At 36.9% G+C, this 26,029-nt stretch overlaps 1 protein-coding gene and 1 pseudogene across 4 annotated transcripts in view; both read right to left on the reverse strand.

Moving 5' to 3' along the window:
• The window catches only part of CMC1 (C-X9-C motif containing 1), a 79,068-nt gene that overhangs the window by 14,369 nt on the left and 38,670 nt on the right, over nt 1-26,029 (reverse strand). The window lies entirely within an intron of this gene.
• Nucleotides 10,952-11,665, reverse strand: LOC131764346 (vesicle-trafficking protein SEC22b pseudogene; annotated as a pseudogene).

The raw sequence follows: 26,029 nt of genomic DNA on the forward strand, positions 1-26,029 counted from the left end.
TAGATGCACAAAGCAATTCAATAATACCAAACAGTTGTGTCTTCACTGGGTAAACTTGGGTTTGTAACCCTCTAAACCCTGCAAACATGGCTACCAAGCAAGGTTTGAAATGTGCCAACTCCTAATTTTGGCATTCTGTTGGTGTAAAAGACACACTGGATTGTGGGAGCTAATGATGGAAAAAGTAACATAAACTATCTTGTTCAGAGTTTTTATATTGATTGCATGTTAAGCAGATAATATTTACTTACTATATAGATTAAATAAAATATTAAAATTACTTTTACCTTTTAAAATTAATATCACTTTTTAAAAATGTGGCTACTATAAGTTTAAAATTATAAATATAGTTCACGTTATATTTCTATGGTCCAGTAAAACTTCCTGCAATGATGCAAATGTTCTCTGCACTTTCCAATAGTATAGCCACTAGCCACATGGGACTACTGAGCACTTGAAATGTGGCTGAGGCAACTGAGGAACTGAATTTTTCTTTTTCTTTTTTTTTGCGGTACGCGGCCCTCTCACTGCTGTGGCCTCTCCGGCTGCGGAGCACAGGCTCTGGACGTGCAGGCTCAGCGGCCATGGCTCACGGGCCCAGCAGCTCCGCGGCATGTGGGATCTTCCCGGACCGGGGCGCGAACCCGTGGTCTCCTGCATCGGCAGGCAGACTCTCAACCACTGCGCCACCAGGGAAGCCCCTGAATTTTTCTTTTTAATTAAGTTAATTAAAGTGACATGTGCATAGTGGCTGCCATTTTGAACAAGGCAGCCCTGGACATGTTTAGATCCCTGTACTTCAGGTGAGCCACAGACAGGCAACTGGTGATAAGCTGCTCAGATTCTTTATCTCCATTTACTGGAATGGAAGTTCAATGGGAATAAAATGTGATTCCGACCAGGAGCCCTTAGTATGTAGCACTTGGAACGAGATGATCTCTGTTTATGGCAAACAAAAGGGTAATAATACATTAATGCTGAGCCGGGTCTATATCTCCATTAGAATAAACTGCCTTATTTCAAGTGGCCTTTTTTTGTTTTTCCATTTTCCTATGTGATTTCATGATTTTTTTTCTTGCAAGGTATTTAAAGATGTTAAGAGTAATAGCAATAAAATCAAAATAATAATGGCCACTGAAATATACTGAGTATTTATTATGCACCAGACACGAGTACTTTATTAGCTCACGTGAATTTTTACAAATAACAGGTAAGCACTATTATTATCTTCATTTACTAGACAAGGAAACCTGAGCTTTGAGTGGATGACATCACACATTTCCAAGACACACAGTGTGGCAAGGACTGGCCTGGAGCCAGGCCTCTTTAATTCCTGAAAAATACTTGTAACGACTATGGAATCCCACTTACTCCTTTGCATAATCAGAACATAGGAAAATCCTCTACACCCAGCAGAAATCCCCAGGGTCACAAGAGAGCTGTAAGCCCCACCCATCACCTCACATGAGGTCACAACTGGGACCAGGAAGTGAGTGGGGATGGCTCAGCCCCTCCAGTCACCACCACAGGGAAAAAAAAAAAAAAGCTACAGCTTATGGCTCTGATTTCTTGCTCCTGAGCAATCATCTAAAATAAAATAACACCATCGGATACCTCACCCTCTGGCTCCACACCTCCTTTTCCAGAATGCCTATAAAAGATATTTAAATATTTAAAATAAAATGTTTAAATATTTAAAATAAAACTTTTAAATATAAAAAAATAAAATAAAACATATTTAAATATTTCAAATAAAACATATTTAAATATTTAAAATAAGGATTTTACACATTAGAAAGTGGCTTCTCCAAACAGTAGACAATGAAATGCTAAATTCTGTGCTTGGGATTCTAAGTGTTATCAGAATTGGAAAGGTAGACATTAGTACAGCCTAGTGTGCCAAGGAAAGCACCAAATCACCCCATCTCCTAAAAAAAACTGCACTTGAGAAAGGCTTTCAGTCTCCCCAGATAGGAAAATCCATGAGTATTATTAACAATGACAGAGGGGGAGGATTTAGAAAGTGACAAAGCAAGAGAAATTAAGTGAATGAATCTGGTTTACACTACACATTTTTGCTACATGTTCCCTCTTTGCCCGCCCCCCAGCCTCCAAAGTTAAAAGACCTATTCATGAATACACACCCATCGGAGCAACCAACAAGGAAGCCAGCCCCTTTCTGAACATGGAGCCTTCCGGGCTTCCTTGCCATCCCCTAATAAGAAGCAGGATTACACATAAGCAGTATCTATGCTGTAAGTAACGCAAGTAATGCAAGCAATAAACCAGCCTGTTGTACCTTCCCATTCTAGGAGGTGGCTTTACAGACTATTCTGGCAATAAGCATCAATGGGGACCATTCACCACCACTCATGGAGGGTCCAGGACTAGACTTGTTCTAGACTTCTGGGGTGGAAATGGCCAGAGGAGGAAGGACTTAGAAACCATAAACCCTTCCTCAATTCAGAAAGTCCTTTCTAATCATCTCACTGTGTAAATAAACACTGTGGGGACAGAAAACTCTTTATCTCACAAGGTAGCCAGTTTCATCGGGGTATGTGTGTGCGTGGAGGGGGGGATTTATAGCCTGAAAAACTAGAGTTAAGTCTCCTTCTGCTGCCTTCCCATCAAATACTACAGACAATAGCATTCCTATCTCTTCCTTTTCCTGGCTCAGAGCCAATGTGAACACTGCTCCCTCCTTGTTGGATGTATTTTCCAGACTATTGAAAAAACCTGCTCACCCTCTTCCTAGTCTGCTGGTTTGTCAAATTTACTGATGTATCTAACACCTTTGCTTTGCTCCAAAAAAGGATTTGAAACAGCTTGGCATTTCCCTTAAGACACAGCATTTGAAAAGACAGTAAGTTCTCCATATCCAAACATAGGAGACAACTAAAATATAAAAATTACTATGGCTATGCCTTTTTTTTTCTTGAATTTTTGAATTTTATTTTATTTTTTTTATACAGCAGATTCTTATTAGTTATCCATTTTATACATATAAGTGTATATATGTCAGTCCCAATCTCCCAATTCATCACACCAGGCTATGTCTTTCTTAATGAAAATAAATACATAAATAAATACATAACAAAAATCACTTGCAGAGAATCATTAAAAGAATGGCATATCACTAGCCATTCCTCATCCTGTGTTCTCTTAGCTGAGGCAAAAAGTATCTCCACATAAGTAAAAAAATAGCATTTGGCACCATTCAAAGCCACTTATCAGCTTTCTTTTAATCTAACAGTCACACCAACAGCCAGAGGAGAAATACTAAACCACAAAGCACTATCTGGCCGCTAAAGAAAGTGCACTGATCAGGGATGATCTCCAAGACTCAAAGTGAAAATAGCAAGGACACACACACAGACATATATGTACATATGTGCACCTATACAGACAGATGCTTGTGTAACACAGAACGGCTGGGCGGGTTGGGGGGAGGATATGAAAGAGACTGGTGGTGGTGGTGGTCTTAGGAGGAAACCTGGGGCCTGGGGGGAGAACTACAGAAACACGTTCTTACTGTATTTTGGTAGTTTGTCCATGTGTCAACCTTACAAAATGTAGTTTAAAAAAAAGAAAGAGAAGAAAGTAATACCTTTGGGTAGAGGAGTGGGGAGAAAGGAGCTTTGACTTTGATGCGGAGAGTGAAAGGTCATCTCTTGATTTTTTTCTTAAACAACCCTTTTCCCTTTTCCCAGAATTGCTGCTTAGCGACAACAGGGTGGGGACCCCTCTTTCTCTCACCAAGAACACCCCGTTCATCACACTCGACAGGATACTTCTGCCTGGATGGCTTAATTTCATTAGATGCTAACTGTTCTCAAATACAAATGTGGTCACTCCTTTTTGCAAAACATAGAGCCGCAGAGATCCGATTATTTCCATCCCACGAATGCCAAGTGAAGCAGTCGTCCAAGGTAAAATGACACCATCAAAAGTCACACTCCTGGTTTTATTTTAATTTAACAGTCACATCAACTGCCAAAATGGAAGAAATCTGACACTGATAACACATGCTCCCTTGCTAATAAATCGGTCCCAATTCTCAGTTTTAAAGAGGAAAAAAAGAATAGAAGACGTGATGCTAAATTTAATTAGGCATTTAATAAGTATAGTATCCCTAGTTAACAAGGCAAATCCATCCTTTCCGTTCTGGCTGCAGTTTATTTAAAGACTTTACAATTTTACTATTTAAGGGCGAGTCCTATGGAGGTGTTATCTCACCATTTATATTTTCACAACACTTATGATATTGCTATCACACTCTTAAATAAAAAGACCATGCCATGTCGTAGACCAATATAATGCTACATACTCTATTTTTATTTCTGGAAATAAACATTAAAATTTTTCTGTATTGCTCACTTGATTCTTGCAATGTTGAATATTAAAAAAAAAAAAGAAGAGTAAAGCTAAGATTTTTTTTTTTAAGTCCCAGGTATTACTTGAAAGGCAGAGGTTTTATCACTTGGTTTTTTAAATTAGGTACTAGAAAATATATCATTAGAAAATTCTGACAATAGCATTTCATGACAAAATTATTATGCTCTTAATTTTCTATTAAATTGTGATTTATTAGCTTGCTACTTTAAACATTAGATTGGGTACAGAATGAATTTACTGGTGCATTTAATGAGACAAGCAGGTAGAGGATGAACATGGAAAGATGATTTAACATGGTGGTGCATGAGCTATTTGATAATTCTAACATAGTACAAAAGAAAGCTTCTCTCTAGATTGACCATGGTTCGCTTAACATCACTGAATATCTAATACCTCCAACTCAATTAATTCTCACCTGATTAAGATCAGACTGATATTCAAACTAAATCATTTCTCCAGTCAAGTAGAAATCAATATTTCTGATTTTACTTTTAAATTACAATAGAAATAAAATGTGCACCTCTTCAATATGCCAAGAGTAGCTTTTCTATTCTAGTCTACCATGGCATGGATGACACAGTTGATTAAAGAATTATTCTAATTTGAGCACCAATATGTAGTCAGAATCTGATTAATTTGAACAGAGAGATGGAATAAAGTAATTAAATATATCTTATACAGGGCAAATAGAAAATTGACATAAAGTAAACTTGACTTCTTTAAAACAAACTTCACTATTTATCATCTCAAATAGTTAAGAATGTGCCTTTATTACAGACTGATTGCTCTAGGAGGGGAGTCTTGTTTTGGGCACAGATATTTACAAGGTGGGCAAAGAAACAGTTCTTTTCAGGTCATCCTCTTTCCATGACAGCCACCTCCAAAAAGCATGCACACACCTAAAAACAATCAGATTACTTTTATGACTTTTCTAGAAAAAGCAGGATGTACTGAGCAGGGTAAAAATGAGTGAATCCTAAAATGACAAAAGGCTGACACATCTGTAACTTACACAACTAAAGAGAACATGAGATAGATCCTCCTCCCCTTTCACTCTTGAACACTCTTCAAATCCAAGATGGGAGAAGAGGAAAGCCCATTTGTTGGGTTAACTGAACAGAAAGTATTGTTTTGTTTGTTAGCAAACTCAACAATTCATATGAAAATGACAGAAAAATTGCAAATTTTAAACACTACATTTAAGAAAGCAAAATCACAGCTAAATGTACTATTTATTAGAACTGAAAACAATATGATTTAGAGTACTTAAGGCATGTCAAACATTGCTCATTATATATATTATGTTATATATAATATGTAAAATATTTTATTAGAAAGATTTTATATAAAATATATGAAGTATATATTTATTATCTATTATATTTAAACCTCACAAAATAGGTTCTTACTACGTACTAAATAATTCATAGGTATTACCTGAGGTGTACATTTTCTCGTGTCTTAGATACCATGTCATAGGCAAGAATTTGAGGAACCAAAGAACTATGTAAATTAACCTGGAAATTTATATTTCCAAAATTCATATCCCATGAGAAACAGCCAAACAAGTTACTTATAGACCCTAACTAGGGGCATGAAAACCAAAATTTATTACGATATTACACTCTCCAAAGACTTGTAGAATTTGAGGCTGGGGCTGCCTGTGCAGCATGGAAGGTAGACCATCTGCATGTCAGACACATAAGAATATTCTTGACTTTCATGAAAGACTCTGTCCTATTTTTCTTGAACCACACAGACATCTCAGTTGGATTTTCTTACAACTGAATCATATTTTCAGAGAAATATTTTTCTAATATAAACATTATACACATATAATGTATTATATATGTATAATATCAAACAGTATATTTATAATATACAATATTTCATATGTATATAAAATCACAGTGCAAGCACAAAGACTATTAAACCAGTGTACATGCCCCATGTTTAAAGGGGCAGCTGTTGCTTTATTACAGATACTGTCTGCCTTGCAGGAATGGCAACAGCATCCCAGATCTGAGGATTCATGTTTTTTTAAAGCTAGAATTTTTGTTTTATGTAAAATCTCACAATTTTAAGTAGCTCGGTTAACTTTGTTTTCTAAGACACCATGCACAGGAAACACAAAATACAAAACACGTATGTCTGCATAGTGGCTCCTGGTGAAGGCCGATGGTCTGTGTCATCAGCTTGAAAGACTCTCATGAACACTTCAACTCCAGAGTAAATACGCACACGTGGTAATCCCCTCAAATCCTACCATCACTCATTCAACAACCACTAAAGAAGAAGTCTCCTAATAATGCTAAATAGCATCGCAGCCCTAGAAACAGAGGAATTAACTAACTCCCCCACCTCCTATTCTACAGACCTCAGCCTTTCTACAGTCCCACAAGGCCATGATGGATGGAGAACATTCCTTTTGGGAACCAACAACAAGGCATCGAAATGGGCCCTTCACTGAAAGTCTACACTCCCTCCAAGCCTGGGCTGGAGGAATTCTGTGTTGGTTGCTGAACCTCTCTGACTGTGAGCTCCAAGAAGCACCTGAGCTAAGAAGGGTGCTTCATTTGGATGGATACTACTTTATAAAATAAATATGAGGATTCTTTTCGTCCTCTATTGTATGACCAGACATTTAGTAAGCTAACAAGTAGTTTGTTTGCTGTCCTCCAGTAGTTTCCAATGGAGTGGCAGAGCAATGACATGTAAAACTAAACAGCAATTATAGAAAAATACAACAAACATCACATGGCAGTGGTGATTGCCCAGGAGGGCAAGTGCACTCACTGACTATAATAAGAGTCTGAAGGGCGGGGGGAGCCCTCACCACGACTACAGTGAGGAAGCAGGAAACTTAAAGGGCTGTTCCCATGATTGCAAAGATGTATGGAAGAGTCCCAAGAAATGCAAAACTACAATCTTCACCTTTCTTCTCCTACTAAATAGTCTATTAAACAGTCTGTGAGTACAAATGATGAAATGAATAATTATTTTAAATATTTCTAATAATTGTACATTGTCAGAATCCAATATAATAGCTGTTCATTATATTCATGCATTATGGTGAAATCTAACAGGTCAAATACATGGGGCTTGGTCTTAAGAGGCTACTTTACATAAGATACTGCTAAATAAGACTTTTACTTTTGGTCTATATCTTATTAGTAAGTTTCATTAAAATAATAAAAATAAACAGTAAAAATTAAATTAAAATATAAAATATTCAAAGTATAAAAATAAAGGATTTGGTAATTTTCTGTCATAGGAACAGAAGAAAGTAGAGAAAGTGGCTGTCAGAGTTGTATTTGTTAAATTCCACAAAGAATATTTTTAATTTTAATAGAATGTCAACGGGCTTGATTGAAATAAAGAGAAATAAATTAATGCTAAATAATTAGTAAGGAAGTTTTATTTATGGAAATGAATAATTCAGTGTTTTGCAAAGGAAATTCAAACAGCAGCTGCTTTGCTGACATTAAACTAAAAAGAGCTTTTGCAAAATGTACAAACTTTAAAACTAGAGAATCATCATATTTTTTAATGTCAAAAAGTAAGTTATTTCTTGGGTCTTCTGGTTTTAGTGTAAAATATTACACGGTTACAACGGTAATCAACCAACCATTTAAGGAGTCTCCCCATTACATTTTTCATGAGGCATATCTGTCACATTCTAGTTAACTGAATATATGCATAATTCCTGGCCTGTTGAGTCTTGGGACAGCTGGGGGAGATAGGAATTCAGATTTCTAACAGTCTGTTCCTAACCCACTTGGTCCTGGATTCTATTCAGATCTCAAAATGAATCTATCGTTGCTTTTCACTCCACTTCAGTTTCATTTCTGTCTCCGAACTACTGGCTCCGTTTATGGGGAAGGAACTCTTCCTCCTTCAAAAAGAAATGAACCCAAAAGTAAAAAAAAAAAAAAAAAGAAAGAAACACACTTGAGAGGAACTGCACATATTACAAATTAAGTTCATTTTTACTAAATAATTTATCCATGGTTTTTTAAGAATCAGTTTCTCAAAACAGCAGGTAATATAGAAACATGAAAAATACTCTTAAGGACCAATTTGAAATGAAAACAAAACACTTCCAACAGTCACGTAAGACAAAGGGAAAACCAGGTTCTACTTATATGAAAATTTTTTAGGTTTATCTATTGCCTAACGCAAACTGAAGTCTGTACCCCTTTAGTGGATCATGAAAATTTAGCAGATTGCAAACATTTGTTTTTAAAAATGAAAGAGAAGAGGAAATAATGTATACCGTGCATTTCATCTATATAAACACAAAAGTGCGTACATATGTATACACTGGGTTGTACGTTAAAATGTATTTCTTACCATCAGCCGGGTGAAAAAATATTTTGAAAGCGACTGGCCCAGTCCACGCTAATTCTTATCCTCTACAACAGTAGAAAAAGAACTCAGACAACATATGCTGACTTCATTCTTTTGTTAAATATTTACCATTTCTATATGTACCTATTCTAGGTATTTGGAATAAGTGAGTAAAACAAACCAGACTCTCTGTCCTTGTGAAGCTTACTCAAAAGAACACGACAGGCAAGAAATACAATATTGTACAGCAGGCTAGAATTTAGACAAAGTGATAGGAAAAAAAGGAGAGAGAGAATTCATTTTATGTAGGATCGTTGAAGTAGGACCCTCTGACAATTTCGGGGGGAAAACTTAAAGCGAGTAAAGGAATCAACAACATTTGTATACCCAATGATAGCATAATACAAATACTGTAGTTTCTAATTCCACACGAACGCTCAAAAAATATTTATATGGAAAATGGACATGAGGAAAGAATAACTGTAGATAAGACTAAATTTCCAGAACTGGATTCCTAAACACAAGGCAGGTGCCCCCTCCACCAACCACCAAAGAGAAGGCATAGCTGCTAATGCCAACTACATGGCTCTTGTGGAAATCAGGCAGGGCTTAATTTTAAGATGCCATGAAAATGAAAGTAAAGACTCAAGACCAAAGAAATACATAAAAACTGATTTAAAATCTTAAAGCAAGCTGAGCTCAGATTAAAACACATCTATTGAAGAAACATTCAATAATGGTATTTCTAGGGCTGCAAAGTGTGAAAACGGCATTCTCTATGCCTTCCAGAGTTACAGGTTCTTTATTTTTCTAAAAACTCAGTAACATACAGTAAACATCTCTGCAACTTCTACCACGGTAACAAAACAATGAAGAAATAAGTTTGGCTAACTAACCCAAGCCTGATTTCTAATATAACTGGTGCCCTGAATAACAGGGAATGTGAGTACTGGCTGATGTTTTGGAATGATAAATCTAGACGTTACCCTACTAGCATCCACTAAGAACTTAAGTCCTCTATTTGGTCTAAGTCAATGAACACAGACAGATTGCCTAAAGAGAAGATGGTAAAAATAAGATGAAAGGATGTCAGGTTAAAATGAGTTTTTAACTTGTAAATACACAGTTTTCTTTCTTTTTATTTATGAAATACAAGCAGTTTAGTAGTTAACTTCTGCTATTCACTACTGTCCATGCAGCCATACAAGTACTTTATCTTACTTACTTTGCAAAAGCCTATAAAAAAACTCTCCTAAATCCATCTGGTTAATAAAAGTTTACTTGTCCTATACTGTAGATGGAAAAAATGTATTTCATATAAGAAAAAGAAAATACTGGGACTTCCCTGGTGGTCCAGTGGCTAAGACTCTGCACTCCCAATGCAGGAGGCCTGGGCCTGATCCCTGGTCAGGGAACTAGATCCCACATGCCACACCTAAGAGTTTGCATGCCACAACTAAAGATTCTGCATGCCACAACTAAAGAACCAGCATACCGCAACTATAAGATCCCGTATGCCACAACTAAAACCTGGCAAGGCCAAACAAACAAACGAATAAATAAATATTTTTTTAATGCTAAAAAAAAAAAAAAGGAAGAAAACACTTTCTCCCAATTTTGCTATATAACTCCATATGTACAACACTAGAAAGCTGTTTGGTAAGAAAATAAAACAGTTACAGAAATTTTTATATATCAGTGGGAAACAAGCATGTCTCTTTTTGCAATCATAACACCTGAGTAAGGCTCTCAAAACGGTAATGCTCGTTCTATCTATAACTTTTTTGATGGAATTCATTTATGTCATTGCCCCCCAGCCGGCACTGGCAGAATCACTAACGGGCATACATCGTGCTATGGTAAACAGAAGATCCTGGGGCAGCCCTTTCTACATAACTGGGCATTACTATCGTAAAGACCTTTTAAAAAAAAAATCACTAACTTTACATTTATTTTACCCAATTTTTTTTAAGATGTGGACAATAATATTTTATTTCAGCTCATGAATACGTAAATTATTTTACCCAATCAAAATGAGTTCTTAAAAAAAATTATTCCCAACCTCAGCGGGAATCGGAGACGCGAGCAGCTGGGTCTTTGGGAACTGAGGAAGAGGTATAACTGTTGTCGCGGAGGAGCAAGTCAAGACGCACCTACGGCCGTCCGGGCCAGTGTTGAGTTTCCGTAGCCTGTGAAGATGGACGCATCTCTGTGAGCTCAGCTTCCTGAAAACATACACCTGCTGGGTTCTAGGTTCTCCCTTGCCAGTGACTGGATTCACTACTTCACAGCCACTAGAATCTCACATACACTATTAACATGATGAAAAATACAGCTACTGCTGCAAGTTGGGCATAAGTGGAACGCATGTTCAAGTACTTCGCATCCTGGCGGTATTTCTTGGACAGACTGGACAAATTGTTAGCCTTTGAATCCAATGCTGAGAGTGCTTCTCCCCGTTGTAGCACTTCTTCAATATTGGCCACCATGATCCTCTGCACATGCAATTCAGTGTTGATGGAGCCTAGGTTTCTCCGAGCATGACTGTCAATGTAAAGCTTCTTGGTTTTCTGAATGTAGGTATCGAACTCAATAAAGGAATAGGGTCTAGACACAGTTGACACCTTCTTCCCATGCTGTTCATCAAACTCTGAATGTAAATCTTCTAGGTAGGCAAAAGCCAACTTTTTAGGGAAGGCAGCTTCACACAGAACCAAATAACACACCCCCTGTTCAATAATGTAGTGAAAAGTCATGGCACCAGCTTCCAAGGTGCATCTGGTAGGGGACTGTTCATTCAACTTTCGAAAGAGTTGCTTAGCCTGACTCTGGTACTGTTGAAGGTCCCGGCCAGACTGTTCGTCCTCCTGCATCGAGGCGGCCAACGGGAGCCCGTCCGCCGCTCGGGCGATCATCGTGAGCAACAATTAGAATCCAAGTGGAACTTCTGCCTCTAAAGACCCTGCAAGGAAAGACATGTCCTGAAAATGAAAGATTACACCTCATTTAATGAAGCTTAGCCCTATGTAGAAAGTGTCTTTTGGGGGCAGAGGCTTCTCTGGGTGCTAAGCCATATATGTTAGGGAACAGTAGATTGTTTTATTTGTTTTTTTCCCTCCCAGTGTTTTACATTTTTAAAACAGCACTGACTGGGCATTCTCATCTCTAATGGATCCGTCAGTGAGATTTGGCTTAACCAACCTGTGCTAGCAACAGTCTGAAATCCCTTCAGAGAAGGCAGCCCTTTGGAAAGTTTTTGGACTCTGTTTAATCAACATTCCGTTTGTTGGTGACACTTGTGATTTTTCAGCAATCTGAGTTGTTGATGGCCTTTTAAACAAGACTCCAGTATGTGAAGGTTAATTGCTGTGCTGCAAGAGATCCTGTCTATTGGCCCCTGTAGGAAGTTAACCTTTGTTGTTTTCCATTTTTGATGTTTTGCTTGTTGCACAATTTCTTTAGGGTTAAATGAATTATATTGATGCCTTGAAATTATAGCACTCCGTGATTAAGAAAAAAAAAAAAATTATTCCCTTCCCTCAGTTGAAATCCACACAGTTCAAATTTAATCATACATACAAAATATAAAAGGTCTTAGAGAAAAAATGAACACAGATTTTACAGGACTCAAAACAAGGTTTTGAGTTAAGAAAAAGAATACTTTGAAAAGGTGTATGTTTTGCTTTAAAACCTTGTTGCAATGCCTTACATTAGAAACCTAAGACTAAAGCAAATTTCTGCTAAAAGCTGGGTATCTTGCTGGATATGTCACAACGATCTACCTCAGACCTAAGGTGTCCAAGTTCACTGCTTCTGGCGAATCATTTGAAACCAAACTTTCATAAGTGTCATCAGACTTCTCTTCGGGGCCTCTTCAATCACCAATTCTTGCTAATGTCTCCTCTGATTAAAGGTGAAATTTCTGGGCTTCCCTGTTGGCGCAGTGGTTGAGAATCTGCCTGCCAATGCAGGGGACACGGGTTCGAGCCCTGGTCTGGGAAAATCCCACATGCCGCGGAGCAACTAGGCCCGTGAGCCACAACTACTGAGCCTGCGCGTCTGGAGCCTGTGCTCTGCAACAAGAGAGGCCCCGACAGTGAGAGGCCTGCGCACCACGATGAAGAGTGGCCCCCACTTGCCACAACTAGAGAAAGCCCTCGCACAGAAACGAAGACCCAACACAGCCATAAATAAATAAATTTTAAAAAATCTACAGTTAAGGAAATCTTGTAAAAAAAAAAAAAAGGTGAAATTTCTCAGGAATAAATACAAATTCCTGCATTTACATTTTAAAACAACATTCAAATTTTAGAATAGAATGACAGATAAAGTCAATGTGATCCCATGATATGAAAAACGACAGGACACCTGGACCACTCATATTAATATCAGTGCCACAATCACAGTGGCAGCTCACAGCCTCTCTGTGCTCTTCTCTGGGGAACACACATTGAGATGGATCTGGACAAATGAGAGTGTTCCTAGAGAAAGGGATCAGAAGACTGGGAGGTCTAAAAACCGCGAGGGTACACATGCCATGTTATGGACTGGTCACATCTTGGAAACCGACCCCAGGGTATGTATGGAAAACTGGAAATACTTAAATTTAGCCAGAGCCGAAGCTCAAGAAAAAAAGCAAGACTGTGACTAGTAGAGCAGGCTTAAGTAACATCCTGGAAGATCTTAAATGTAAGAGTTTAGACTGGACCCTACAGGCAGTGGAGAATGACATGGACCAAACCGTACACTTCAGCAAGCTCTACCCAGCAGCAACACTTAGGGTAAAGTTGGGGAAGGAAAGGAAATTTTCTAGATAGAGAAATCTAGTCTATCGCTAAGAAAACAATTCAGGCAACAGACACTGAGGATAGTTCTGGCTACAAATTGCAGGACATTTCAAGCTAATAAACCCTTCCTCAAAAAAAGTAAACAAAAGTAGTTTAAAAAAAGGAAACATTGGATAGCTTCCACAATAAAGAAAAAAGGTATAGCTATGGTCTTATACCATAATTTAAAAAGGAATAGTTGAGAAAGAAAGAAAAGACTCTGGCAAGGCTCAGCCCAGTTTCCACCCCCACTCTACCCCCAGAACACACTGAGAAGAGAAAATGAGCTAACAAAGTCCTGAGAATTCACACTACTAGCACCCCTCATCCTTGAGAGAAGCAGACTAAGGGCATAAACGGGAATCCTAGAGAAAAGGAAAAAAACAAAACAAAACCTCTAGAATAAAACCCTTCAGCCCCTCAGAGGACCCAGCAGGGGAAGAAGAGCCCCCAGGACTGCCATTCCCCAGCCTCCCTACTTAACAAAGATGGGCACCCAGAGGCCCATAGGAAAGAGGACACAGCCCCAAGGGCTATTTAACAGAAACACTGCACTGGACTGCGAGCTCCTTCTCCCCTCCCTCCAGGCTCCCACGAGGGACGAGAAACATCAGAAAAAGGTGGCAGGAGTGTTAGAATTAACCCACAACTTTTCAGAGAAACAGCAGGGCAACTCTGCAAACACACCCTAAGGAAAAGAAGATTCATCTCAGATGTCACACTACATAAGAACTTCATAAAACATAAATTCAAGAAAGCTAGACTTCAAGGAATGGCTGATAAAATAGAGTGAGATGAAAGAAGAGATAAAAATATAAACTGAAGACCAAAATAAACCCATAATAGTGGTAATAAATAATAGGGAATAGGGCTTCCCTGATGGCGCAGTGGTTGAGAGTCCACCTGACGATGCAGGGGACACGGGTTCGTGCCCCGGTCCGGGAAGATCCCACATGCCGTGGAGCGGCTGGGCCCGTGAGCCATGGCCGCTGAGCCTGCGCGTCTGGAGCCTGTGCTCCGCAACGGGAGAGGCCACAACAGTGAGAGGCCTGCGTACCGCATACATACACAAAATAATAATAATAATAATAATAGGGAATAGAATAGACACAGCTAAAATTCAAGTGAGAGATTTTACAAGAATGACTTAGGATAATCACCATAAATACAGAGGAAAATTTAAAAAGGTCACGCAAAGGTAGAGAAAACCAAGGTGTGGTAGGCAATTACTGTAGGCAGCTTCTAAGGTGACCTGGAAAGACCCCAGACTCCTGGCACCCACACTCTGTTTGAGTCCTGACCCACAGAAACTGAGAGATGATAAATGTGTGCTGTTTGGGGCCACTGAGTTTGGTGTAATTTGTGATGCAGCAAATAACATCGTGTTAATCCCATGTCAAAGTTCCAAGGATGACTGGCATCTTAGAGGTAGAGAATTCAAAAAAGGAAAAGAAAAAAAGATATTTTAAATGACAATTTAAGTAAAGTTCTCTGACATGAAGAATTGAATCTACAAAGCAGAAGGACACAGTATATTCCAGAAAGAACTGATACAGAGCAATAAACACCCGAGATGCCCAACTCAGGGATAAAGAAAGAATTTTTCTACTATCCAAACACAAAAAATCAAATCATCTATGGCAAGATGGTTGCAAGGTGGGGCGGGGACCAAAGTCACGCTGGTCTCTGACTTCCCAGAGCAACATCCAATGTCATAAAACATGAATGCAACATGTACAAAGTTCTGAGGGGAAAAACATGACCCGACAATTTTACACCCACCCTACATGTCACACATGTATAAGGCAACAAGTAGTAATTTCCAAACATGATAGTAAGGATTCTAGAACCCAAAGATTCTTCTTAAATAAACTATGTGACAATGAAATCCAGCCCATCCAGCAATGGATCAAAACAAAGAAATACAACTAGGAGAAGATGTGGTGAGCATTAAATTCACAGTTATAGAAAAGAAGTATTATAAATTGAGACCACGTAAAAATACAACTTACAAAAACCGGGACCCTAAAAGTCAGGATGTGGAGGGAGAATAATAATATTTTCAATACTGTTCATAATTAGAATATGAAATTTTAAAAACACAATGACTCAAGTTTATTAATGGTTTTTATATAATCTTTTTCTTAAGATCTGAGGCAAATTTGGAAGTAATACATTTTTTAATCCAGAAAATTTTACCTGAACTTCAGCAAATCTTTAAGTTTAGTTTTGTTTTGCTAAATTCAACTTTTAAAAATCATATAATCCCTTCCATATATGTTCACAGAGAGATACCTGTATTTGTGAATGTTGACATATAGGGTAATTTTGTGGAGGGGTTTCATACTTTCTATATTCCTTACATTATATAAATTGAGAATTTATAATTTTTTTCAAAAGAATGATGTTTTCTAAAAACCTAACAATCAGATGCAGGAGGAGGTAAATAATAAAAGTCTGAATTGGGGCAGAGCTATAGAAAACAGAAAGTCTCATATATTGTTGGAAAGATTCCTGAACTGGAACTAGTCAGCCTCAAAAGCTCCATCTAATGCTAAGTTTCTAAGATCATAGAATTTCCCTAAATAAAAAGCTTTGCTACATGGAAATCCCTGTTTTCTATTATATTAGGTCTAGACTTTTTTGCTAGGCTTTCAAGGAGCACCAAAACACGGTCCTAAGCTAGTCTTATAATTAGGCTAATCTCTGGTCACTGTCCCAAAAAATGTTGCATTGTATTCAGCTTTCATGTTTTAACTCCTATTCAGGATACCTTCTAAATAGGTTATTTAGATGTTACCCGTTTGTAGGCTATTTCTTCCCTAATAGTTAATAAGATAAACAAACGGAGATTAGAAAGAAAAAAAAGCTATCTAAATCTAACCTAGCTTAAAAGTCTATTTGTTGCATAAAATTCTTCCTAAATTCTTGGAGTTTAACTAAAATTTTCTTTCAGAATTCCTAGAGCATTCATACTTTCCCATATAAAAACTTAACTCTAAATTAATGTTGCTTTGTAAATTATATTAACTTAAAAAAAGAAAACTTAAGCTAAAAGAATATAAAAATTAAGACTATTAGGTTAAATATAATCTGTTAAAATTTTTTTAAGAAATATTTTTTATTTAATTTAAAAAATTTTAAATAAACTGATTCAAATAAATCTGATTTAAAAGTATGTTCTTAAACCTTTGATATTTCATATTAGGATTCAAAAAGATAATTTCATGCATTTATATGGAATGCTATAGTTTACAAATTGTTTTAATGCTCCTTTAAAAATTTACTTCCAAAAATAATTTTACAATAATTATCCACAAAACTGCTGAGTACATTCAAAAACTAGAAACTTTAAAAATCAAAAGTATTTTTTTAAAAACTATGTGGCAGTAAGAAACAATTCATGAAACTTCATAGATTTATCACAGAAACATATTTACCATAATCCTCTTTAACAACAAAAAACTACATCTGCACATAAGCAGCTAAAGCTCTCGTATTTGTTTTTCTCTCAACCATGACTAAAATGTTTGTATTCTTTGTTTTACTATTCCAACATATTTGAATGGCAGCTGTAGTTCTGGATTTCCCCCTTAATAGTAATTATAAAATCTAAAATTATTTTTAACTGGCTCCTTGAATAAGACCTAAAACTCTGTTAATAAACACTTAATTCATTTACAGCAATGAGAAACAGCAGGGTAAGTCAATGTAAAGATGTATACAGTTTAACTATATTCTTAAGAACAGGATTTCCATAAATTTCTACCACAAGATGGAGATAAAGTAGATATATTTACATTATTTCAAAAATATATAACTTTTATTACAGCATTTGATATCACTTAGCTTCTAATATAAAGACTGATCTTTAAGATAAATGGAAAGGTAAAAGTATTTCATGTGTGATCCATTTCAATTAGTTACTTCCAAAATATTCTCTTGATTAAAGAGAAGAAAATATAAAGGCATATAATGTTTATACGCTTCAGTTCATTTTACACAGGGAACTACCAGTATTAAGATGTTTTTAAAAATACACTGAAGAAGATGATTCATATATCTGTACCGCTGTTGTCCCATAAAACTTTCTGCAGTGGTGGTGATGATTAGTGTCTGGATTATACAATATGGCAGCCATAGTCCACATGTGGATAGTGAGCATGTAAAGTGTGGGTAGTGTCACTAAGAAAAATGAAGTAGCTCCTGTGACTAGTGACTACTAAACTGGACAGCACAAATCTACACCACAGCCAATTTAATGTTTTAATATATATTAAAATCCAATGAGTTTTCAGGTATTAAAATAATTAACAGATAAAACCTGAACTTTAAAAATAATTACAAATTAATGATAAAAAATAGGTTCTGACAGTTAGTAATCAAGGTTTTTCCATAAACATGAGAAAAAGAATGGAAAATCTCAATATAACTACAGAGGTGAAAAATATATATTTAAAGGAGTAAAGTTTTATAGCATCCTTCAAAGGGAATCAAAGAGCATTATTAAAACATACATGCACACACACATACACACTAACATTTTAAAAATATATCAATAACCATGTGAATTTTTATATTTGATATACAAATGTGCTGAAATATACTAAACATTTAAATATCTACACACAAAATAAACTCCATATTTACCATTTACTCAAGTCCAAGTTCAGTTAATATTTCCAATAATGGAAAAAAAAATTGCTCCCTCTTTCTAAACAGTAAAGAGCCTAACTCTACAATTACACAGTAGAGCACTGTGTGCCAGAGACAGAGTCCAAAGAGAACTGGACCTCAAGCAATGTAAAGCTGGGCACCATTTAGGCTGGAGACCCAGTCCACAAACATGCCACTCAAATCTCATTATCACATCCTGAGAGAATAAAGATTCACAATTAAACCACTTCACTGGGGTCTGCACTGGGTCTGGGCAGAAGAGGGAAGGCAGCTGACCTAAAAGTGCTTAAGAGGTGACACTGAGGAGGCAAAGGAGCATCAGAAAAGAATTCGTGGATCAATCACCAAATAATTCTTGAAAATACGTTGATGGTTGGATTAGTCTAGCACAAATGCTCTGACTTTAAAAGCAAACCAAAAAATCCCAAAAAGGATGTCTGATTAAACCACCTGTAGGTTACAAAACCGGGACATCCTCATTTTCACTAGCGAAGTCAGCTTGCTCTGACTAGTCACAGGACACAGAAAATGAACAGACTCCCCATTCAGCAGACAGACCCCTCCCCCAAAGATCTCATTACTTATTTCAAAATGTGTTGTGTTAAAACTGAACCCCTAGAGGGCAACTCAGCTTCAATTTTTACTCCACAGTATACGTCAGTTCCTAACCAGTTTATAGATGTCATTACTTTGGAACTTTTCCTTTAAAACGAAAGGGAAGTAGAAGAAAACTGAGATATTCCATCCACTACTGAAAAATATTATGGAATGTATTCTTTAACAGTGATAATTTGAAGATGAAGAATATGGTATATTTTTATTAGGCATATTCCTGAATAACCCCCATCATAAATGAATATTTGAATATTAAAACTCTCAGTAAGAACCATGTAGCAGACAGGAAAGACATACTTAACAAGTCTATTTAATATGAATGCTTTGCATAACTTTACATTCATTAAATGGCACGTTAAAATGTGTAGGGAAAAAGGTGAAGAATCCAATCTCAATAACAATTAACCCTACAAATTACCCAGTATAACCCACTACATATAGGAAAACCAACTGTTCCTTCAAGGTCAAAAACATGAAGAGGTTTCCCAGCTGCCCATCTAAACTGACTCTGCATTGTGAGGCAGAAGTGTTTATATTCAAATAGGCCCACTCAAAACACTGACATAGCAAAAAAACAGAGTCATTGTATCAATGTGAAAAGAATATCACCTACCAAGGACACTAACCTATACAACTCAACAATGGTATATTGGACTCAGCCTCTTTTTAGTGAAACTCAGAAACTGGGCATATACAAGTCTAATATACATATATGACCAGAGTTAACAGAATGAGCTGAGAATTTCCCTGGATGATATACAGGATTACAATAATAACATAATAACTCGATAAGTCATATATGTGTATTTTTTAATAAAAATAAGATTTTTAAAGGACCAACTCTCATGCTTGTATATATACTCTATAATACATACACACTAACTAGAACAAAATTTTAATTCAATTTATAGACAGGTTTTTTTGACATTTTTATTGGAGTATAATTGCTTTACAATGTGCATTATAACAAAGTGAATCAGTTATACATATACATATATCCCCATATCTCCTCCCTCTTTCACCTCCCTCCCACCCTCCTACCTGGTCACAAAGCACCAAGCTGATCTCCCTGTGCTATGTGACTGTTTCCCACTAGCTATCTATTTTACATTTGGTAGTGTATATATGTCCATATATACACTACCACTCTCTCACTTTGTCCCAGCTTACGCTTCCTGCTTCCCGTTCCCTCAAGTCCATTCTCTAGTAGGTCTGTGTCTTTATTCCCACCTTGCCCATGGGTTCTTCATGACCTTTTTTTTTTACATTCCATATATATGTGTTAGCATACAGTATTTGTTTTTCTCTTTGACTTACTTCACTCGGTATGACAGACTCTAGGTCCATCCATCTCACTACAAATAACTCAATTTCGTTTCTTTATATTGCTGAGTAATACTCCATTGTATATCTGTGCCACATCTTTATCCATTCATACGATGATGGACACTTAGGTTGCTTCCATGTCCTGGCTATTGTAAACAGAGCTGCAATGAACATTTTGGTACATGACTCTTTTTGAACTACGGTTTTCTCAGGGTATATGCCCAGTAGTGGGATTACTGAGTCGTATGGTAGTTCTATTTTTAGTTTTTTAGGGAACCTCCATACTGTTCTCCATAGTGGCTGTATCAATTTACATTCCCACCAACAGTGCAGGAGTGTTCCCTTTTCTCCACACCCTTGCCAGCATATATTGTTTCTAGAGTTTCTGATGATGCCCATTCTAAGAGGTGTGAGGTGATATCGCATTGTAGTTTTGATTTGCATTTCTCTAATGATTAATGATGTTGAGCATTGTTTCATGTGTTTGTTGGCAATCTGTACATATTCTTTGGAGAAATATCTATTTAGATCTTCTGCCCATTTTTGGATTGCACTGTTTGTTTTCTTAATATTGAGCTGCATGAGCTACTTGTAAATTTTGGAGATTAATCCTCTGTCAGTTGCTTCATTTGCAAATATTTTCTCCCATTTTGAGGGTCGTCTTTTCGTCTTGTTTATGGTTTCCTTTGCTGTGCAAAAGCTTTTAAATTTCATTAGGTCCCATTTGTTTATTTTTGTTTTTATTACTATTTCTCTAGGAGCTGGGTCAAAAAGGATTTTGCTATGATTTATGTCATAGAGTGTTCTGCCTATGTTTTCCTCAAAGAGTTTGACAGTGTCTGGCCTAACATTTAGGTCTTTAACCCATTTTGAGTTTATTTTTGTTTATGGTGTTAGGGAGTGTTCTATTTTCATTCCTTTACACGTACCTGTCCAGATTTCCCAGCACCACTTATTGAAGAGGCTGTCTTTTCTCCACTGTATATCCTTCCCTCCTTTATCAAAGATAAGGTGACCATATGTGTGTGGGTTTATCTCTGGGCTTTCTATCCTGTTCCATTGATCTATATTTCTGGTTTTGTGCCAGTACCATACTGTCTTGATTACTGTAGCTTTGTAGTATAGTCTGAAGTCAGGGAGCCTGATTCCTCCAGCTCCATTTTTCTTTCTCAAGATTGCTTTGGCAATTCGGGGTCTTTTGTGTTTCCATACAAATTGTGAAATTTTTTGTTCTAGTTCTGTGAAAAATGCCAGTGGTAGTTTGATAGGGATTGCATTGAATCTGTACATTGCTTTGGGTAGTGGAGTGATTTTCAAAATGTTGATTCTTCCAATCCAAGAACATGGTGTATCTCTCCATCCATTTGTATCATCTTTAATTTCTTTCATCAGTGTCTTATAATTTTCTGCATACAGGTCTTTTGTCTCCTTAGGTAGGTTTATTCCTAGGTATTTTATTCCTTTTGTTGCAAAGGTAAATGGGAGTGTTTTCTTAATTTCACTTTCAGACTTTTCATCATTAGTGTATAGGAATGCAAGAGAGATTTCTGTGCATTAATTTTGTATCCTGCTACTTTACCAAATTCATTGATTAGCTCTAGTAGTTTTCTTCTAGCATCTTTAGGATTCTCTATGTATACTATCATATCATCTGCAAACAGTGACAGTTTTACTCCTTTTCCAATCTGGATTCCTTTTATTTCTCTTTCTTCTCTGATTGCTATGGCTAGAACTTCCAAAACTATGTTGAATAACAGTGGTGAGAGTGGACAACCTTGTCTTGTCCCTGATCTTAGTGGAAATGGTTTGTTTTTCCCATTGAGGATGATGTTGGCTGTGGGTTTGTCATATATGGCCTTTATTAGGTTGAGGTAAGTCCCCTCTATGTCTACTTTCTGGAGGGTTTGTATCATAAATGGGTGTTGAATTTTGTCAAAAGCTTTCTCTGCATCTATTGAGATGATCACATGGTTTTTCTCCTTCAATTTGTTAATATGGTGTATCACATTGATTGATTGGGGTATATTGAAGAATCCTTGCATTCCTGGGATAAACCCCACTTGATCATGGTGTATGATCCTTTTAATGTGCTGTTGGATTCTGTTTGCTAGTATTTTGTTGAGGATTTTTGCATCTTTGTTCATCAGTGATATTGGTCTGTAGTTTTCTTTTCTGGTGACATCTTTTTCTGGTTTGGGTATCAGGGTGATGGTGGCCTCGTAGAATGATCTGGGGAGTGTTCCTCCCTCTGCTATATTTTGGAAGAGTTTGAGAAGGATAGGTGTTAGCTCTTCTCTAAAAGTTTGATAGAATTCGCCTGTGAAGCCATCTGGTCCTGGGCTTTTGTTTGTTGGAAGATTTTTAATCACAGTTTCAATTTCAGTGCTTGTGATCGGTCTGTTCATATTTTCTATTTCTTCCTGGTTCGGTCTTGGAAGGTTGTGCTTTTCTAAGAATTTGTCCATTTCTTCCAGGTTGTCCATTTTATTGGCATATAGTTGCTTGCAGTAATCTCTCATGATCCTTTTTATTTCAGCAGTGTCAGTTGTTACTTCTCATTTTTCATTTCTAACTCTATTGGTTTGAGTCTTCTCCCTTTTTTTCTTGATGAGTCTGGCTAATGGTTTATCAATTTTATCTTCTCAAGGAACCAGCTTTTAGTTTTATTGATGTTTGTATCGTTTCCTTCATTTCTTTTTCATTTATTTCTGATCTGCTCTTTATGATTTCTTTCCTCCTGCTAACTTTGGGGGTTTTTGTCCTTCTTTCTCTAATTTCCTTAGGTGTAAGGTTAGTTTGTCTATTTGAGATGTTCGTTGTTTCTTAAGGTAGGACTGTATTGCTATAAACTTCCCTCTTAGAACTGCTATTGCTGCATCCCACAGGTTTTGGGTCGTCGTGTTTTCCTTGTCATTTGTTTTTAGGTATTTTCTGATTTCCCCTTTGATTTCTTCAGTGATCTCTTGGTTATTTAGTGTACTGTTTAGCCTCCATGTGTTTGTATTTTTTACAGATTTTTTCCTGTAATTGTTATCTAGTCTCAAAGCATTGTGGTCAGAAAAGATCCTTAATACCATTTCAATTTTCTTAAATTTACCAAGGCTTAATTTGTGACCCAAGATATGATCTATCCTGGAGAATGTTCCATGAGCACTTGAGAATAAAGTGTATTCTGTTGTTTTTGGATGGTGTGTCCTATAAATTAAGTCCATCTTGTTTAATGTATCATTTAAAGCTTATATTTCCTTATTTATTTTCATTTTGGATGATCTGTCCATTGATGAAAGTGGGGTGTTAAAGTCCCCTACTATTATTGTGTTACTGTCAATTTCCCCTTTTATGGCTATTAGAATTTGCCTTATGTATTGAAGTGCTCCTATGTTTGGTGCATAAATATTTACAACTGTTATATATCTTCTTCTTGGATTGACCCCTTGATCATTATGTAGTGTCCTTCTTTGTCTCTTGTAATAGTCTTTGATTTAAAGTATATTTTTGTCTGATATGGGAATTGCTACTCCAGCTTTCTTTTGATTTCCATTTGTGCAGAATATCTTTTCCATCCCCTCACTCTCAGTCTGTATGTGTTCCTAGGTCTGAAGTGGGTGTCTTGTAGACAGCATACATATGGGTCTTGTCTTTCTATCCATTCAGCCAGTCTTTTGGCTGGAGCATGTAATCCATTTACATTTAAGCAAATTATTGATATGTATATCCCTATTATCATTTTCTTAATTGTTTGGGGTTTGTTATTGTAGGTCTTTACCTTCTCTTTTGTTTCCTGCCTAGAGAAGCTCCTTTGGCATTTGTTGTAAAGCTGGTTTGGTGGTGCTGAATTCTCTTAGCTTTTGCTTGTCTGTAAAGGTTTTAATTTCTCCATCAAATCTTAATGAGATCCTTGCTGGATAGAGTCATCTTGGTTGTAGGCTTTTCTACCTCATCACTTTAAATATGTCCTGCCAATCCCTTCTGGCTTGCAGAGTTTCTGATGAAAGATCAGCTGTTAACCTTATGGGGATCCCCTTGCATGTTATTTGTTGTTTTTCCCTTTCTGCTTTTAATGTTTTTTCTTTGTATTTAATTTTTGATAGTTTGATTAATATGTGTCTTGGCATGTTTCTCCTTGGATTTATCCTGTATGGGTCTGTCTGTGCTTCCTGGACTTGATTAACTATTTCCTTTCCCATATTAGGGAAGTTTTCAACTATAACCTCTTCAAATATTTTCTCAGTCCCTTTTTTCTTCTCTTCTTATTCTGGGACCCCTATAATTCGAATGTTGGTGTGTTTAATATTGTCCCAGAGGTCTCTGAGACTGTCCTCAATTCTTTTCATTCTTTTTTCTTTATTCTTCTCTGCAGTAGTTATTTCCACTACTTTATCTTCCAGGTCATTTATCTGTTCTTCTGCCTCAGTTATTCTGCTATTGATTCCTTCTAGAGAATTTTTTATTTCACTTATTGTGTTGTTCATGATTGTTTGTTTTCTTTTTAATTCTTCTAGGTCCTTATTAAAACTTTTCTTGTATTTTCTCCATTCTATTTCCAAGATATTGGATCATCTTTACTATCATTATTCTGAATTCTTTTTTAGGTAAGACTATTTCCTCTTCATTTGTTAGGTCTGGTGGGTTTTTACCTTGCTCCTTCCTCTGCTGTGTGTTTCTCTGTCTTCTCATTTTGCTTAACTTACTGTGTTTGGGGTCTCCTTTTCGCAGGCTGCAGGTTCATAGTTCCTGTTTTTTTGTGTGTCTGCCCCCAGTGGCTAAAGTTGGTTCAGTGGGTTGCGTAGGCTTCCTGCTGGAGAGGACTAGTGTCTGTGTTCTTGTGGATGAGGCTGGATGTTGTCTTTCTGGTGGGCAGGTCGACGTCTGGTGGTGTGTTTTGGGGTGTCTGTGACCTTATTATGATTTTAGGCAGACTCTCTGCTAATGGGTGGGGTTGTGTTCCTGTCTTGCTAGTTGTTTGGAATACGGTGTCCAGCACTGTAGCTTGCTGGTCGTTGAGTGGACCTGAGTTTTTCCATTGAGACGGAGATCTCTGGGAGATTTTCACCACTTGATATTACGTGGAGCTGGTAGGTCTCTGGTGGACCAATGTCCTGAATTCGGCTCTCCCACCTCAAAGGCACAGCCCTGACGCCTGGCTGGAGCACCAAGAGCCTGTCATCCACACGGCTCAGAATAAAAGGGAGAAAAAATAGAAAGGCAAGGAAGGAAGGAAGGAAAGGAGGAAGGGAGGGAGGGAGGGAGGGAGGGAGGGAGGAAAGAAGGAAGGGAAGAAGGGAGGAAGGGAGATAAAATGTCATTAAAATAAAAAACAAAATAATTATTTTTAAAAAATTTTAAGTAATTAATAAAAAAGAAAGTAAAAAAGAAGAGAACCACCAAACCAAAAAACAAATCCACCAACGATAACAAGCACTGAAAAGTATACTAAAAAAAAGATAAAAAGAAAAAAAAATGGACAGACAGAACTCTAGGACAAATGGTAAATGCAAAGTTATACAGACAAAAATCATACACAGAAGCATACACATACACACTCACAAAAACAGAAAAAGGGGGAAAATACACACACACACACACACACACACACACACATATATATATATATATATATATATATATACACACACACACACATATATATATATATATAGTTGCTCCCAAAGTCCAACTCCTCGATTTGGGATGATTCATTGTCTATTCAGGTATTCCACAGATGCTGGGTACATCAAGTTGACTGTGGAGATTTAATCCGCTGCTCTTGAGGCTGCTGGGAGAAATTTCCCTTTCTCTTTGTTCACACAGCTCCGGGGATTCAACTTTGGATTTGGCCC

Source organism: Kogia breviceps, chromosome 10 (genome assembly GCF_026419965.1).
Source record: "Kogia breviceps isolate mKogBre1 chromosome 10, mKogBre1 haplotype 1, whole genome shotgun sequence".
Taxonomy (NCBI): Eukaryota; Metazoa; Chordata; class Mammalia; order Artiodactyla; family Physeteridae; genus Kogia; species Kogia breviceps.